Source organism: Rhinopithecus roxellana, chromosome 2 (assembly GCF_007565055.1).
Source record: "Rhinopithecus roxellana isolate Shanxi Qingling chromosome 2, ASM756505v1, whole genome shotgun sequence".
Lineage (NCBI taxonomy): Eukaryota > Metazoa > Chordata > Mammalia > Primates > Cercopithecidae > Rhinopithecus > Rhinopithecus roxellana.
The window spans coordinates 26,335,863-26,352,801 of NC_044550.1; the positions used below are offsets into that span (position 1 = coordinate 26,335,863).

The window sequence follows — 16,939 nt, forward strand, 5'->3', positions numbered from 1 at the left end:
CATGGGTGACAAAGTAAGACTCTGTATAAAAAAGAAAAAAAAAGTCTACATATCAATGGTTGGTTTAGGATTATTGAATTATCTAATTATTTTGTTTCTCTTTGTGTATCAGATCTCAAAAATGAAAGCAACGTAATATAAAATTAATATATTTTAATTGTAACATTCTATCCAATTCAAATTTTATTTTCTGATACAATTTATGGACTACACATTTATGTTCTTGTCTAATGCATAGTTAAGTCTTCTTTGGTTGGCCTTTAAAATGTTTTTGTACTGTCCATTTAGAGGATATTGCATATTCTGAAGATAGGGTCAATGGCTTCTATGCTCTAAATCAGTGAACTAGAAAATAACATTTGTACATTAAGAAATATTCACATCCTTACAAAAATAGTTTAAATAGCAAAAAGGGAAGACTGACATTGTCACATTTTAAAATTAGATTTCAGAGTGTAACAGGAAAGGTTTAAAATTTCTTAGAAAACATAAAAATTACAAAGTATTTAGTCAAAAATCTTAAGTAACTTTTACTTTAATGGCAATTGTTCAAAGTGTAGGAAACTGTCTGAAAGCTAGAAAATCCAGATTGACATTTCATTAGATACTATTTTAGGATTGTTTTTCTTGCTTTTAATAGAGTTCATTGCGAATAATTTTTTAACAAGCAAAGAGACATTAAACATGTAAATGTAAGACTTTTATTTTAGGAAAATGGTTGACAAGCTGAGTAGATAAACCCTTCCCAGCATGGCATATCTGCAGTAATAGATTAAAAGTGAAAATCTTTTCAAAAGTAATGGTAAAGATGATAAATTCAGAAAAACCATCAGAGGGCAGAACTGACAAGAAAACACAAATCCAAAATAGATGAGGTTGAAGTCAGTGTGTGCTGTTTACCTGGACGGCATCTGCCAGTAGTTGGTAACCTTGAGTCTGAATTTTAAGGTTGCCTGCATCCATGGAGGCTGGAAAGAAAGCACCAATAATATGAACCTGAGTTTCATAGAAGGCTGGATCAGAGACAACCTCAATAATCTGAGACTGCTCTTCCCAGACAGCAACACCTTCAGTGACTGAACTTGAGGGAAAACCCCCTTGCAAAGGAAATGTTAATACTTGTCTGTCTTCTTGCAACATTAATTATGCATTTTTATATTTTATCATGCTTTGACATCTTGGGGTCTTGCTGATCTTGGAGAGACTGTCTCTTCCAAGGATAGCTAATTGCTAGAGATAGCAAACAACTTGCCTATGAACATACCTTTCATATGCAAGCCAAACAATCCCATCTCTACCTTCAGCCACCTCCTTTATTAACTCTAACACACCATACCGATATTCTCCCTTCTCTAAATCACCAACCAGGTACTAGGTAACTAGAGACTACCACCATCTGCTCATTTCTGCTGTGGAAGGGGCATTCTATTACTTCGTGTTGAGAATTTTGTCTTCTAGTAGCTCTCTTGAGGTGAATTAATTTATCTTACTGATAAATTTTTTTCTTTTTTTTTCTTTTCTTTTTTTGACAGAGTCTCATTCTGTCACCCAGGCTGGAGTGTAGTGCAGTGACATGATCTTGGCTCCCAGGTTCAAGCAATTCTCTGCCTCAGCCTCCTGAGTAGCTGGGATTACAGGCACCTGCCACCATGCCCGGCTAATTTTTAGTAGAGATGAGGTTCCACCATCTTGGCCAGGCTGGTCTTGAACTCCTGACCTCGTGATTCAGCCACCTCGGCACCCCCCAACAGTGCTGGAATTACATACATGAGCCACTGTGCCCAGCCTGATAAATTAATTTCTAACCAACACCTAAGGTGATTGTCAGAAATATCTGTATCCTTGCCATACAACAGAGCAGGCATACAGGTTACCTCCCCACCTTCTCCTTGCTGATTTCTCTCCTCATCATCTTTCTTGACTTTCTTTTCTCTCATCAGCAGCTGTAAGTCTAGGACACCAGATATCCTGCCGGCTCAGTAGTTAGGACATTTCACACAACGGATGATCAGCAGTCACAACTTAGTGAAGGGGGTAGTGGTTTTGGCATCCTCCATCTTGTAGGATGAGAGAGAATATAATGGATGCTTCTCACTAATGGGAGGAGTAAGAGAAGCTGCTCCACAAATTCTCATTCTCATCAATAATGACTTCTAGCCTGCCTTCATTTTATGTAGTCCAGAGGAAGTCAGGAAGTAAAGGGTTGGAACAATGAAGAGCTCCAACTGTGCTGAAATAGTGCCCCTTAGCAAGTCTCTCTTGAATGTGATTGAGCCCACAGCTGGTAGTTTTTTGACTTTAGAATTTGACATTACTTGACATTAGACTGGATTCTTTCAATTCTGGGAAAATGAGAAAATGCATTTGCATTATTTGACTTTAGACTGTAGATTCTAGGCTTTAATTTGGGGACAATAAGAAGTTTTTCTACTGGTATTCTACAACAGTACAATAGTGACATAACTTATCATCAAAGAACAAAAATTTTCATTTGCATAAATATTAGCATATAACTAACATCATTGAATTCTCTGTATCATATTAAAACTAACATTTGTAATGAAACAATTTAAGTTTTAAAAAATGGAGAACTGGTTGTTGGAGATAGTATAAAAATATAAATAATATTAGAAATAAACCATAAAGGTAAGGCTTGTGCAGTTAAATATAGGTGTATTAGTCTGTTCTCATTCTGCTAATAAAGACATACCCAAGATGGGTAATTTATGAAGGAAAGAGGTTTAATTGGCTCACAGTTTCCACATGGCTGAGGAAGCCTCACAATCATGGCAAAAGGAAAACAAGATACATCTTACATGGCAGCAGGCAAGGGAGCTTGTGCAGGGAAACTCTCCATTAAAAAACCATCAAATCTCATGAGACTTACTCACTACCATGAGAACAGAATGGAGGATACCGCCCTCATGATTCAATTATGTCCACCTGGCCCTGCCTTTAACACATGAAAATTATTACAATTCAAGGTGAGATTTGGGTGGGGACACAGCCAAATCATATCAATGGGCAAGATCATTATTCTAGTTGCACAATTGTTCTGAATGAGTTGTGAAGAGAGCCACTCAAACTGAGAGATTCTGGGTTGTTAATTTCCTTTATAAATTCAATTTTGTGCTTCTGAGATGTATCCTATTCTTTACACTACATTGAATTAAGAGGGAAAATTCTTTTTACATTTTCATTTCTAGTCTCTCTATTTCTTAACCAGATTAGTATAATGATAATATAAATTTTGGGTAGCTATGCAAAGTATTGTAATCCAGTCTTTCTATATATTAGTATAAGAAAATGGCAAGTTACTTCCACATAGAATATTGATCCAAAAGTATAATTAAGTAAAAAATCAATTTAAGTTCTTGTCTTCTCATCTGATGGCCAAAGTTTAGTAAGATTCGTTTCTACTTAATGTTTATTTATTTATGAGTTCTTACTGATTTCATACTAATAGTTAATTTCAGACTTTTGTCTTTTAAGATTGATGTATAGGTGAACTACTAACATTAATGTCAAGTCCAGTATCTTTCAAAACCATTATATTTCTTTAGAAAACAGAAAGAAATTGAGAAATTCCAATTTAAAATTATGACAACAGCCTTATCTCTTGACAAAATTCTCAATTATTGGAAAGCAAAGAGTAGTTAGAACAAAGTGAAGATTGACTTTGATGTAATGCTCAGTATATATCTATGGATGAATTTATTAAGCCTGTAGTTGCTGTAATTGGGAGAAACAATAGCTCTTGAAAACACAGCTAAAGTTTATGAATGACTCTTGCCTGGTGCAACAACTTAAGGAGCTCTCTGGGGAGGGTTTATCACAAATATCTATATCATATAAATTGCTTCCAGCTGGATTAGCAATAGTTGGTCTGTTCCTGAAGTTTCCAGATGAAGTTAAAACAAAGGGCAATACTTTTCACAATTCCGCAAAACCACACCCTGAAAAAGAGAAATCATTTTTAAAAGTTTTATTTTATGGAAGAAATGTGTATTCAAGATACATTCCCAGGAAATTACCTGTTACCTTGTGTATTATTCAGAAGCAAACATTTGTGAAACTCTTTTCAAATTACTTCGACTTTTTACTTTTCCACTGGCTATTTGGCCAGATAATTGATGTGACAGAGGCTTAGATTTTAACCATTGTGTGGTGATAAAAACACAAGGGTTGATTTATCTTTGTGGTGGGGTATTACTTATGACCACGGAATTTTAGATTGTCACCTGAGATTTTGGTTCCCTCAATTATTAATTTTGCATTTTTTTCTAACGTAATTAATGATTAAAATGCATAGGACCTCTTTCCTAACCCTTCTATTTAAAAACCCTATCATTCATGGAAAGAAACAAATCTTAATTTAAGTTCCTCAAGTTGCATTCTTCGGGTTTGAATATATAAAGGAAGAATGAAGAATTCTTTTTTGGCAAGCACTATTGTTAACTGATTTCCTATTCTTCTTTTCCAGGAAACTCTAGTGGATGTACATAATTTATTTCAATAGGCTAAAAAATTACTGTCATAAAAGTTTACTTTTGTTCATTTTTTATGGTTTTGGAAAAGCTAAAATATTGTACATCATTATGTTATTTGTGAACATACTTTCCTATTCCAATGTTCAACATGCTTTAATGATTCAAGCAGACACTGGTTGGGTCATCTGGTGTCCTCTTCCTGCCACCTATAGTCTTGGAAGAGTTTAATGTATGAGCTAATGTCAATATCATGGTTTCTCATATTCTTTATTCCTAAAAACCAGGGCTTTTTGAAGTATAGCTGACTCAATGTTTTAAGATCAGATAAATAAGAATGGGCTTGAAATATCTTGATGTTATCAAAATCAAGAATACTTTCAGCAATATCAGAGGTGATATGGAAAAGGGCAAGGCTGGGGAGGAGGCTCTGGTCTGTGAGAAGGCTTCTCAGGGCCCAGTGTATAAGGTAACATCAGAAAAGAAAATAAAAATGATCAAATTAAATTCAAAGAAGTTGTCTGTTAAAGCAGACATGATTCCATTGTAAAACTGTATCAGGCGGGGCACCAGGGCTCACATCTGTAATCCCAGCACTTTGGGAGGCTGAGGTGGGTGGATCACCTGAGGTCAGGAGTTTGAAACCAGCCTGGTCAACATGGTGAAACCCTGTCTCTGCTAAAAATATAAAAATTAGCTGGGCATGGTGGTGGGTGTCTGCAATTCCAGCTACTTGGGAGGCTGAGTCAGGAGAATCACTTAAACCTGGGAGGCAGAGGTTGCAGTGGCTGAGATTGCATCATTGCACTCTAGCCTGGGCAACAAAAGTGAAACTCTGTAAAAAAAAAAAAAAGAAAAAAAGAAAAACAACCCCAAAAACAGAAACCGTATTAGTTCATTCTTACACTCCTATGAAGAAATACCCTAAACTGGACAATTTATAAAGGATAGAGGTTTAATTGAGTCACAGTTCTGCAGGGTTGGGGAAGCCTCAGGAAACTTACAATCATGGCAGAAGGGGAAGCAAACGTGTCCTTCTTTACATGGCAGCAGTGAGGAAAAGTACAGAGCAAAGTTGGGGGGAAAGACTTTTATAAAGCCATCAGATCTCATGAGAATTCACTCACTATCATGAGAACAGCATGGAGGTAACTGCTCCCATGATTCAATTACCTCCCACCTGATCCCTTCCATGACACACAGGGATTATGGGAACTACAATTCAAGTTGAGATTTGGGTGGAGACATAGCCAAACCACATAAAAAACTGAAAAAGCTCAAATTAAAAAGTGGTTGGGGTTTCCAATATGGTCAAATAGGAAGAGCTCCAGTCTGCAGCTTCCAGTGAGATCGATGTAGAAGATGGGTGATTTATGCATTTTCAACTGAGGTACCAGGTTCATCTCACTGGGACTGGTTGGACAGTGGGGGCAGCCCAGGGAGGGTGAACTGAAGCAGGGCGGGGCATTGCCTCACCTGGGAAATGCAAGGGGTCAGGTGATTTCCCTTTCATAGCCAAGGGAAGAAATGACTGACTGTACCTGGAACAACGGTACACTCCCACACTCCCACTGTACTTTTCCCAAGGTCTTAGCAACCAGCAGATCAGGAGTTTCCCTCCTGTACCTGGCTCAGAGGGTCCCATGCCCATGGAACCTTGCTCACTGCTAGTGCAGCAGTCTGAGATCGACCTGCAAGGCTGCAGCCTGGTCGGGGGAGGGGCGTCCACCATTGCTGAGGCTTGAGTAGGTAAACAAAGGGGCCCAGAAGTTCAAACTGGGCAGAGCTCGCCTCTCTGCATGGCCTACTGCCTCTACAGACTCCATCTCTGCGGGCAGGGCATAGCTGAACAAAAGGCAGCAGACAACTTCTGCAGACTTAAACGTCCCTGTCTGAGAGCTCTAAAGAGAGCAGTGGTTCTCCCAACACAACATTCAAGCTCTGAGAATGGACAGACTGCCTCCTCAAGTGGGTCCCTGATCCCCGTGTAGCCTGACTGGGAGACACCTCCCAGTAGCAGCCAATAGGCACTTCATACATGTGGGTGCCCCTCTGGGACAAAGCTTCCAGAGGAAGGATCAGGCAGCAATATTTGCTGTTCTGCAATATTTGCTGTTCTGTGGCCTCTGCTGGTAATACCCACTCAAACAGGGTCTGGAGTGGAACTCCAGCAAACTCCAACAGATCTGCAGTTGAGGGTCCTGACTGTTAGAAGGAAAACTAACAAACAGAAAGGAATAGCATCAACATCAACAAAAAAGACATCCACACCAAAATCCCATCTGTAGGTCACCAACATCAAAGACTAAAGGTAGATAAAACCACAAATACAGGGAGAAACAAGAGCAGAAAAGCTGAAAATTCCAAGATTCAGAGCACCTCTTTTCCAAAGGATAGCAGCTCGTCACTAGCAACCAAACAAAACTGAATGGAGAATGACTTTGACAAGTTGGCAGAAGTAGGCTTCAGAAGGTCGGTAATAATAAACTTCTTCAAGCTAAAAGAACATGTTCTAACCCATTGCAAAGAAGCTAAAAACCTTGAAAAAAAGTTAGATGAATGACTGACTAGAATCAACAGCATAGAGATGACCTTAAATGACCTGACGGAGCCAAAAACCACAGCATAAGAACTTTGTGACACATACACAAACTTCAATAGCTGATTCGATCGAATGGAAGAACGGATATCAGTGATTGAAGATCAAATTAATGAAATAAAGGGAGAAGACAAGATTAGAAAAAAAGACTAAAAAGAAATGAACAAAGCCCCAAGAAATATGGGACTATGTGAAAAGACGAAGTCTACATTTGATTGGTGAATCTGAAAGTGACAGAGAGAATGGAACCAAGTTAGAAAACACTCCTCAGGATATTATCCAGGAGAACTTCCCCAGCCTAACAAGGCAGGCCAACATTCAAATTCAGGAACTACAGAGAACACCACAAAGATACTCCTCAAGAAGAGCAACCCCAAACACATAATTGTCAGATTCACCAATGCTGAAATGAAGGAAAAAATGTTAAGGGCAGCCAGAGACAAATGTCGGGTTACCCACAAAGGGAAGCCCATCAGACTAACAGCAGATCTCTTGGCAGAAACCCTACATGCCAGAAGAGAGTGGGGGACTAATATTCAACATTCTTAAAGAAAAGAATTTTCAACCCAGAATTTCATATCAAGCCAAATCAAGCTTCATAAGTGAAGGAGAAATAAAATCCTTCACAGACAAGCAAATGCTGAGAGATTTTGTCACCACCAGGCCTGACTTACAAGAGGTCCTGAAGGAAGCACTAAATATGGAAAGGAAAAACCAGTACCAGCCACTGCAAAACATGCCAAATTGTAAAGACCGTTGATGCTAGGAAGAAACTGCATCAACCAACAGGCAAAATAACCAGTTAACATCATAATGACAGGATCAAATTCACACATAACAATATTCACCTTAAATGTAAATAGGGTAAACAACAGAATTAAAAGACACAGACTGACAAATTGGATAAAGAGTCAAGACCCAACAGTGTGCTATATTCAGGAGACCCAACTCACATGCAGAGACACAGATATGCTCAAAATAAAGGGATGGGGGACGATCTACCAAGCAAATGGAAAGCATAAAAAAGCAGGGGTTGTAATCCTAGTCTCTGATGAAACAGACTTTAAACCAACAAAGATCAAAAGAGACAAAGAAAGCCATTACATAATGGTAAAGGGATCAATTCAACAAGAAGAGCTAACTATTCCTAAATATATATGCATTCAATACAGGAGCCCAGAGATTCATAAAGCAAGTCCTTAAGGACCTACAAAGAGACTTAGACTCCCACACAATAATCATGGGAGACTTTAACAACCCACTGTCAATATCAGACAGATCAACAAGACAGAAAGTTAACAAGGATATCTAGGACTTGAACTTAGCTCTGGACCAAGCCGACCTAATAGACATCTACAGAACTCTCCACCCCAAGTTAACAGAATATACATTCTTCTCAGCATCACATCACACTTACTCTAAAATTGACCATGTAATTGGAAGTAAAGCACTCCTCAGCAAATGTAAAAGAACAGATATCACAACAAACTGTCTCTCAGACCACAGCGCAATCAAATTAGAACTCAGGATTAAGAAACTCACTCAAAACCTCACACCTACATGGAAACTAAACAACCTGCTCCTGAATGACTATTGGGTAAATAACAAAATGAAGGCAGAAATAAAGATGTTCTTTGAAACCAATGAAAACAAAGACACAATGTACCAGCATCTCTGGGACACATTTAAAGCAGTGTGTATAGGGAAATTTACAGCACTAAATGACTACAGGAGAAAGCTGAAAAGATCTAAAATTGACATTCTAACATCACAATTAAAAGAACTAGAGAGGCAAGAGCAAACAAATTGAAAAGCTAGTGGAAGGCAAGAAATAAGTAAGATCAGAGCAGAACTGAAGGAGATCGAGACACACACAAAAAAAAAAATTCAAAAAAATCAGTGAATCCAGGAGCTGTTTTTTTCAAAAGATCAACAAAATAGACTGCTAGCATGACTAATAAAGAAGAAAAGAGACAAGAGTCATATAGATGCAATAAAATTTACGAAGGAGATATCACCACCGATCCCACAGAAATACAAACTACCATCAGAGAATACTATAAACACCTCTATGCAAATAAACTAGAAAATCTAGAAGAAATGGATAAATTCCTGGACTCATACACTCTCCCAAGACTAAATCAGGGAGAAGTTGAATCTCTGAATAGACTAATAACAGGTTCTGAAATTAAGGCAATAATTAATAGACTACTAACCAAAAAAAGTCCAGGACCAGATGGATTCACAGCCAAATTCTACCAGAGGTAGAAAGAGGAGCTGGTACCATTTTTTTCTGAAACAATTCCAATCAATAGAAAAAGAGGGAATCCTCCCTAACTCATTTTATGAGGCCAAAATCATCTTGATACCAAAGCCTGGCAGAGACACACACAAAAAAGAGAATTTTAGACCAATATCCCTGATGAACATCAATGCAAAAATCCTCAATAAAATACTGGTAAAACGAATACAGCAGCACATTAAAAAGCTTATCCACCACAATCAAGTCTGCTTCATCCCTGGGATGCAAGGCTGGTTCAACATACACAAATCAATAAATGTAATCCATCACATGAACAGAATCAATGACAAAAACCACATGATTGTCTCAATTGATGCAGAAAAGGCCTTCGACAAAATTCAACAGCTCTACATGCTAAAAAGTCTTAAAAAACTAGGTATTGATGGAATGTATCTCAAAATAATAAGAGCTATTTATGACAAACCCACAGCCAATATCATACTGAATGGGCAAAAACTGGAAGCATTCCCTTTGAAAACTGAAACAAGACCAGAACAGATGCAGAAGATGGGTGATTTCTGCATTTCCAACTGAGGTTCCTGGTTCATTTAGTTGGGATTGGTTGGACAGTGGGTGCAGCCCACGGAAGGTGAGCCAAAACAGGCTGGGGTGTCACCTCACCCGGGAAGCGCAAGGGGTCAGGGGATTTCCCTTTCAAGACAAGACAAGGATGCCCTCTATCACCACACCTATTCAACATAGAGTTGGAAGTTTTGGCCTGGGCAATCAGGCAAGATAAATAAATAAAGAGTATTAAATTAGGAAAAGAGGACATCAAATTGTCCCTGTTTGCAGATGACATGATTGTATATTTAGAAAACCCCATAGTCTCAGTCCCAAATCTCCTTAAGCTGGTAAGCAACTTCAGCAAAGTCTCAGGATACACAATCAATGTGCAGAAATCACAAGCATTCCTATACGTCAATAACAGACAAACTGCCAATTTGTGAGTGAAAACCCATTCACAATTGCTACAAAGAGAATAAAATACCTAGGAATCCAACTTACAAGGGATGTGAAGGACCTCTTCAAGGAGAACTACAAACCACTGCTCAACGAAATAAAAGAGAACACAAACAGATGGAAGAACATTCCATGCTCATGGATAGGAAGAACCAATATTGTGAAAATGGCCATAATGCCTAAGGTAATTTCTAGATTCAATGCCATCCCCATCAAGCTATCAATGACTTTCTTCACAGAATTGGAAAAAACTACTTTAAAGTTCACACAGAACCAAAAAAGAACCCACATAGATAACACAATCCTAAGCAAAAAGAACAAAGCTGGAGGCATCACACTACCTGACTTCAAGCTATAGTAAAAGCCTACAGTAACCAAAACAGCATAGTACTGGTACCAAAACAGATATAAAGACCAATGTAAAAGAACAGAGGCCTCAGAAATAACCCCACCATCTACAACCATCTAATCTTTGACAAATCTCAAGAAAACAAGAAATGGGGAAAGGATTCCCTATTTAATAAATGGTGCTGGGAAAACTGGCCAGTCATATGTAGAAAGCTGAAAGTGGATCCCTTCCTTATACTTTATACAAAAATTAACAGATGGATTAAAGACTTAACTGTAAGACCTAAAACCATAAAAACCCTAGAAGAAAACCTAGGCAATACTATTCAGGACATAGGCATGGGCAAAGAAAGACTTCATGACTAAAACACCAAAAGCAATGGCAATAAAAGCCTAATTAGACAAATGGTATCTAATTAAACTAAAAAGCTTCTGCACAGCAAAAGAAACTACCATCAGAGTGAAGAGGCAACCTACAGAATGGGAGAAAATTTTTTGCAATTACCCACCTGACTAAGGGCTAATATTCAGAATCTACAAAGAATTTAAACAAATTTACAAGGAAGAAAAACAACTCCATCAAAAACTGGCAAAGGATATGAACAGACACTTCTCAAAAGAAGACATCTGGCTGGGTGCGGTGGCTCATACCTATAATCCCAGCACTTTGGGAGGCTGAGGCAGGTGAATCATGAGGTCAGGAGATCGAGACCATCCTGGTTAATACTGTGAAACCCCATCTCTACCAAAAATACAAAAAGTTAGCCAGGCATGGTGGTGGGCACCTATAGTCCCCGCTACTAGGGAGGCTGAGGCAGGAGAATGGTGTGAACTCGGGAGGCGGAGCTTGCAGTGAGCCATGATCATGCCACTGCACTCCAGCCTGGGCGACAGAGCAAGACTCCATCTCAAAAAAAAAAAAAAAAAAAAAAAGACATCTATGCAGCCAACAGACACGTGAAAAAAATGCTCACCATCACTGGTCATCAGAGAAATGCAAATCAAAACCACAATGAGATACCATCTCATGCCAGTTAGAATGGCAATCATTAAAAAGTCAGGAAACAACAGATGCTGGAGAGGATGTGGAGAAATAGGAACACTTTTACACTGTTGGTGGGAGTGTAAATTGGTTCAACCATTGTGGAAGACAGTTTGGCAATTCCTCAAGGATCTAGACCTAGAATTACCGTTTGACCCAGCAATCCTATTAGTGGGCATATACCCAAAAGATTATAAAGCATGCTGCCATAAGGACACATGCACACGTATGTTTATTGTGGCATTATTCACAACAGCAAAGACTTGGAACCAACCCAAATGTCCATCAATGATAGATTGGGTTAAGAAAATATGGCACATATACACCATGGAATACTATGCAGCTATAAAAAATGATGAGTTCATGTCCTTTGCAGGGACATGGATGAAGCTGGAAACCATCATTCTCAGCAAACTATTACAAAGACAGAAAACCAAACACCATATGTTCTCACTCATAGGTGGGAACTGAACAATGAGAACACGTGGACACAGGGTGGGAAACATCACAACACCGGGTCCTGTCATGGAGTTGGGAGCTGGAGGAGGGATGGCATTAGGAGAAATATCTAATGTAAATGACGAGTTGATGGGTGCAGCAAACCAACATGGCGCATGTATACATAGGTAACAAACCTGCACATGGTGCACATGTATCCTAGAACTTAAAGTATAATTTAAAAGAAAAAGAAATTCCCAGCAAAACAAAAAAAAAAATTCACACACACACATATACACACACAAACACACACACACACACTGGTTGGAATGCTCATGTATGTTTCCAGTGTTTATATAAATACACAATATATTGAACAATCTAAATTATTTGAGACATACACTAAAGTTTTGATTAATTATAGATACTTTATAGAAGTCAATTTCTCTTTTTTAATGGAGATGATAATTTTGACACAGACATATGTAAATGATGAGAAAAATATCTGACTTTCAAGGTGAGAGTTATATTGGAATTAGTTAAGAAAAATAAAATGTCAGCAAACTAAAGGAAAAGAGGATAGATTTACAACACGTTGAAAAAACAGGCAACATAAGATGATGGAAGCTTCAGAATGCTTACATTTTAATAACACAAAAGTGAGATTATCTGAGAATATAGAATTAATTTGATCAGGTAGAGTTAGGTTTTGAGGAAGTGAAGTGTACATTTAGGTTGCCCTGGCAACAGGGGTATCTTCTTGTGCTGACATTATAATTGGAAAAACCATTTGAAAATTAAGTAAACTGTAATTAGAGGTGGCCCGATCTCCCTTGGAGGTACAACTGGAAAAGGGTTTGGGGCAGGTTTATGCCATCTACAAAAATGAAGTCATGAGAGAGAACAGTTGGGTTGCACTTAGAAGAGATAAATTGGGCCTTATACTCAAGAGTGTCTGAATATGGCACAAATCTTTTGCTTTTTTTCCACTGATTTCAGTTGAAGTTGGGGAAAATAAATAGATTGCATAGATGTATGTTTATATTGTCTCAACTGCTGTATATTAGTTAGAATCACTGCTGGAATGGAACCTTGGACTTGGAAACAGCGGGAACTCATTGTTTTCTGGATGCTTGTGAAAGGCGGCTTTTGACTCAAGATCTCACAGCAGTCTGTGCTCTGGATGCTTCTCTAGCTCTCATTTGCACGTGGAGACTGGATATATTCCAGACTTACAATGATTCTACTTCTATTCCATTTCTGAGTATGAGGAAACACATTGTCTTCAGAGGCCACCACATTCCACCAAAAGCTGCACTTTTGCTAGAAAGTTCTTTCTTATTCTGAGCTGAAATTTGCCTCCCAGTAACTTTAATTGATTAGTCACTTATAGCAGTTTTAAAAACATTTTAATCTACTCATGAGCTTTAATGACTTTAAGCTAATGCCTCTTATACAGCAATGTGTTTAACATGATATGTTTAAATATGTCTGTTAGCAATTGTGCTTTCATTAACTATCATAAATAAGAATAATATATTCCTATTATTAGCAATAATATTCTATCATTACTTGCACTTACGTACTTATCACTTTATATTTTTATAAACACATAGGTACAGCAATTTCCCTGCCTATGAGTCTCTCCAGGCTGGAGAATAAGTGTGAGGTACTGAGAGGAGAGAAGTAAGGTTGAACTAATCATTTGATTGATTTCAGGCTTTTTATTCTTTGTTGCTCTGTTAACCACCTATAGCCAAAGGATGAGGTTAGTCTCAGGTGGGACTCAGATGGGATGCATCAAGCTTGAGGGGATCAGTGACATCTATTTTTAAACATTATGATTTGTGAAAAATCAGTTTTGCCTTTTGCTCCCTTGTTTTGATTTAGTCCAACTCTCTCTTTTTGTAGAAAAGAGTCTGTACAAATGACTGGTCTAAGAGCATCACAGCTTTCCTACAAAGTTGTCATTTTTCTCATCTTAAAAAAACCCCAAAAAATCTGGTCTGACTAATAAAACATTGGTGTTTTTTTGTTGTTGTTTTTCTCTGTAGAGGATACACACCAGCAACGTGAAGCCTCTAGCTACCTATTTTGGTTTCTCTTATATATCAAGATTGCCTGTTTGATCCAGAGAAAGGGAGCAAAATAAATGAAATGAAGTCATTGATGTTTTTATGTAATTGGCATTTTCTCTCTTTTCACACACAATTAGATGGAGTTCATTCTGTAATGCTGGCTTAATCCCTGCTACTAGAGAATTTCAAAGACAACTCATGCTGTGAATGTGAGGTGAGAGCTAGGTGAATGATTAAAATAGGGCAAATTTCACCCTATTGCTATTATTTCTAAGAGCTATAGTAGAATCGTATCTTGAAGGATACTTCAAAGTTCTCTAAAGAAAAAATAAATAATAATAGGAACACTACTAACAGTACATTTTCTAGGATAAAGGCATGTTAGATCATTTGAGAATAGTTAATTGAAATGACAGACTTTAGAAGTCAGGTTTCAGAAATGTATATTTTGCATGCAAATAGTATAGACAATACTTTTTAGTGTAAGAGAAAAGACGCCAACTACTGGGTAAATTTTCAAGGATTTATTTGTCAGTATTTCATAAGCATGTACAGCATCCAAATAAGCTAATAAAATGCTTCAACTCAGTAAACAGCTGCTTAGAAAGGGATTTTAAAGATAAATATCAAAGAAAGATGCTTTAAAGGTTAAATAAATTATAGAGTAAATTAGCATTAATGACAAGTTATAAGGAAATTAGAACATTTTTCACAGTGTTCACTGTTTCATAATGAATTGTTCACAACAAATAAATCTTGATGAAAAGCAAGATTTGTTTATGAATTGTAAAGAAAATGAAATAATTTATAGTAGAAATAATGGTCAAAAGGTGGTTAGAGGGAAAAGGAGAAATACAGTATATTAATAACCTGAAGTTTATTAAAATTTTTACTTTGTTTTTAGTAAGAATGAGTAGGTGAAATTTACAAGTGAAGTTAGATAACAAAATAGCTATTGTTTCTTCAAATTCAGTTATCTCAAGACAATTGAAAGTAATTCAAAATATATGCTACAAAAATTCTCCCATAACACAGTGTTAATTAGGTAATATGACAAATGCATCAACACCTTAAAATTAATGGAATATGATTTAATAAACTACTTTTTGCTTGAGAGGATTAGTGTAGTTTAATAGAAAACAGTGCTGCATCTCTTTATTCACAAGTATTCAAATTAAATTTTATATTCATTTGACTTACAAAAATAAACATGTATATAAAATAGGAAAGATGCAGGCAATCAGAAAATGATATTCACTAATATAACTCACAATTCACAAAGCACAGCCCTGTATATTATTTTATTGTGCAGGGTAGTAACATGAATTCACTTAAACTGATATCCTGTCAGTATTTGCCTTTTTCCACTAGGAAACATAACAAGACAAATGTTTGAGCTGCAAACACATTTTCTTATTTAATAGCCACTAACAGCCATAATTAATTCTTGGAAACTGTAATTCAATCAAGTGTGATTATAATTAAACATATACACACAAAGATAATTATGAGTCTTTCTGGCAATAGTAAATAAAGTTATCTATTGTTGAAATATGATCACTATTTTTGACTATCAGTAAAAGTATTAATTTCTGGTCAACAGTCATTTTCACTCTTAGATAAGGCTGGAATACAAGTGGCTATGTGGAAATATGCATCCTAGTATAAAATTTGCCCAAAGATTTTTTTGAAGATAGGTACACAGACTCTAATTTATTAAATTGCAACATATGAGTTTGGTTAGTTTTTAAAAATATTAAAGAGATTATAATTACAAAGAGGGAGAAGGGAAAATAAAGATGACAAAGAGAAAAGAGCTAGAGAAGGAGGGAGAGATGAATAGGCAGAGGAAATAGTGGTGGGGTGGAGTGGAGCAATGCAGAGAAATACAAGGATAGTCACTGCAAAGATAAGAACAATACAGAAGAATTCAAGGGGAATCATGTTACCTCAGTAGAAGACTCTATAATCAGAAAGCCATAAATATGGAACCCACTATTTTTTAACTTAAATTATTTGATAGGAATTGAGGTTAGACTGTAATATTGGACATGACTCAATTGTGAATTCAATGCATATGCATATTTTATTGCACTTACCATTCAATATGATTATTCACATCACCTTTGTTTCATAATTTAATTTTTAAAAACTGGATTTGAACTATTAAAAATTATAAAATTAATTACATTCAGCTTCAACCTATTGAAACAAACCTGCTAGCATGACCCCTGGTGGTAGTCATCTATAATATGTATTAGGGCTGGATATTTAGGTCCCAGAAATTTCTGCGTGCTGGTTAATATGATTAAAAAAAAAATAGGGTGGGTAAAATTAGGCCTTTTTGTTCTGTGTTTCATGTTAATTGAATATTACAGTGTGCAAGACACTCTGCTAGGCATGTATTAGTTTTATTCCTGGATTTGGGCAAATATCTGGGAGTGGAATTGCTATGATATATATATCATATAAATATATATATATCATAGACTCTGGTAGTGGTGAGAAGTATAACAAACACAGGGAAGTACATAAACTCTAGTTATATAGATTAATGAATTTTAGAAACTGAACATATAACCACAAGCAGCACAGAGAAAAAAATATTAGCAGAACCCCAGAAGTCCCTCTTGTGCCCCTTCTAGTAACCCCTCAACACGTCCCCCTCAATAGAATAACATT

At 36.9% G+C, this 16,939-nt stretch overlaps 1 protein-coding gene across 1 annotated transcript in view; it reads right to left on the minus strand.

The window, feature by feature from the left end:
- Nucleotides 1-899: 899 nt before the first annotated feature.
- ARSJ (arylsulfatase family member J) overlaps nucleotides 900-16,939 on the minus strand; it is a 99,910-nt gene continuing 83,870 nt past the window's right edge. Inside the window, exon 4 of the transcript XR_749946.2 lies at nucleotides 900-968. The gene's annotated coding sequence lies outside the window, so the exon portion shown is untranslated. The remainder of the gene's footprint in view (nucleotides 969-16,939) is intronic.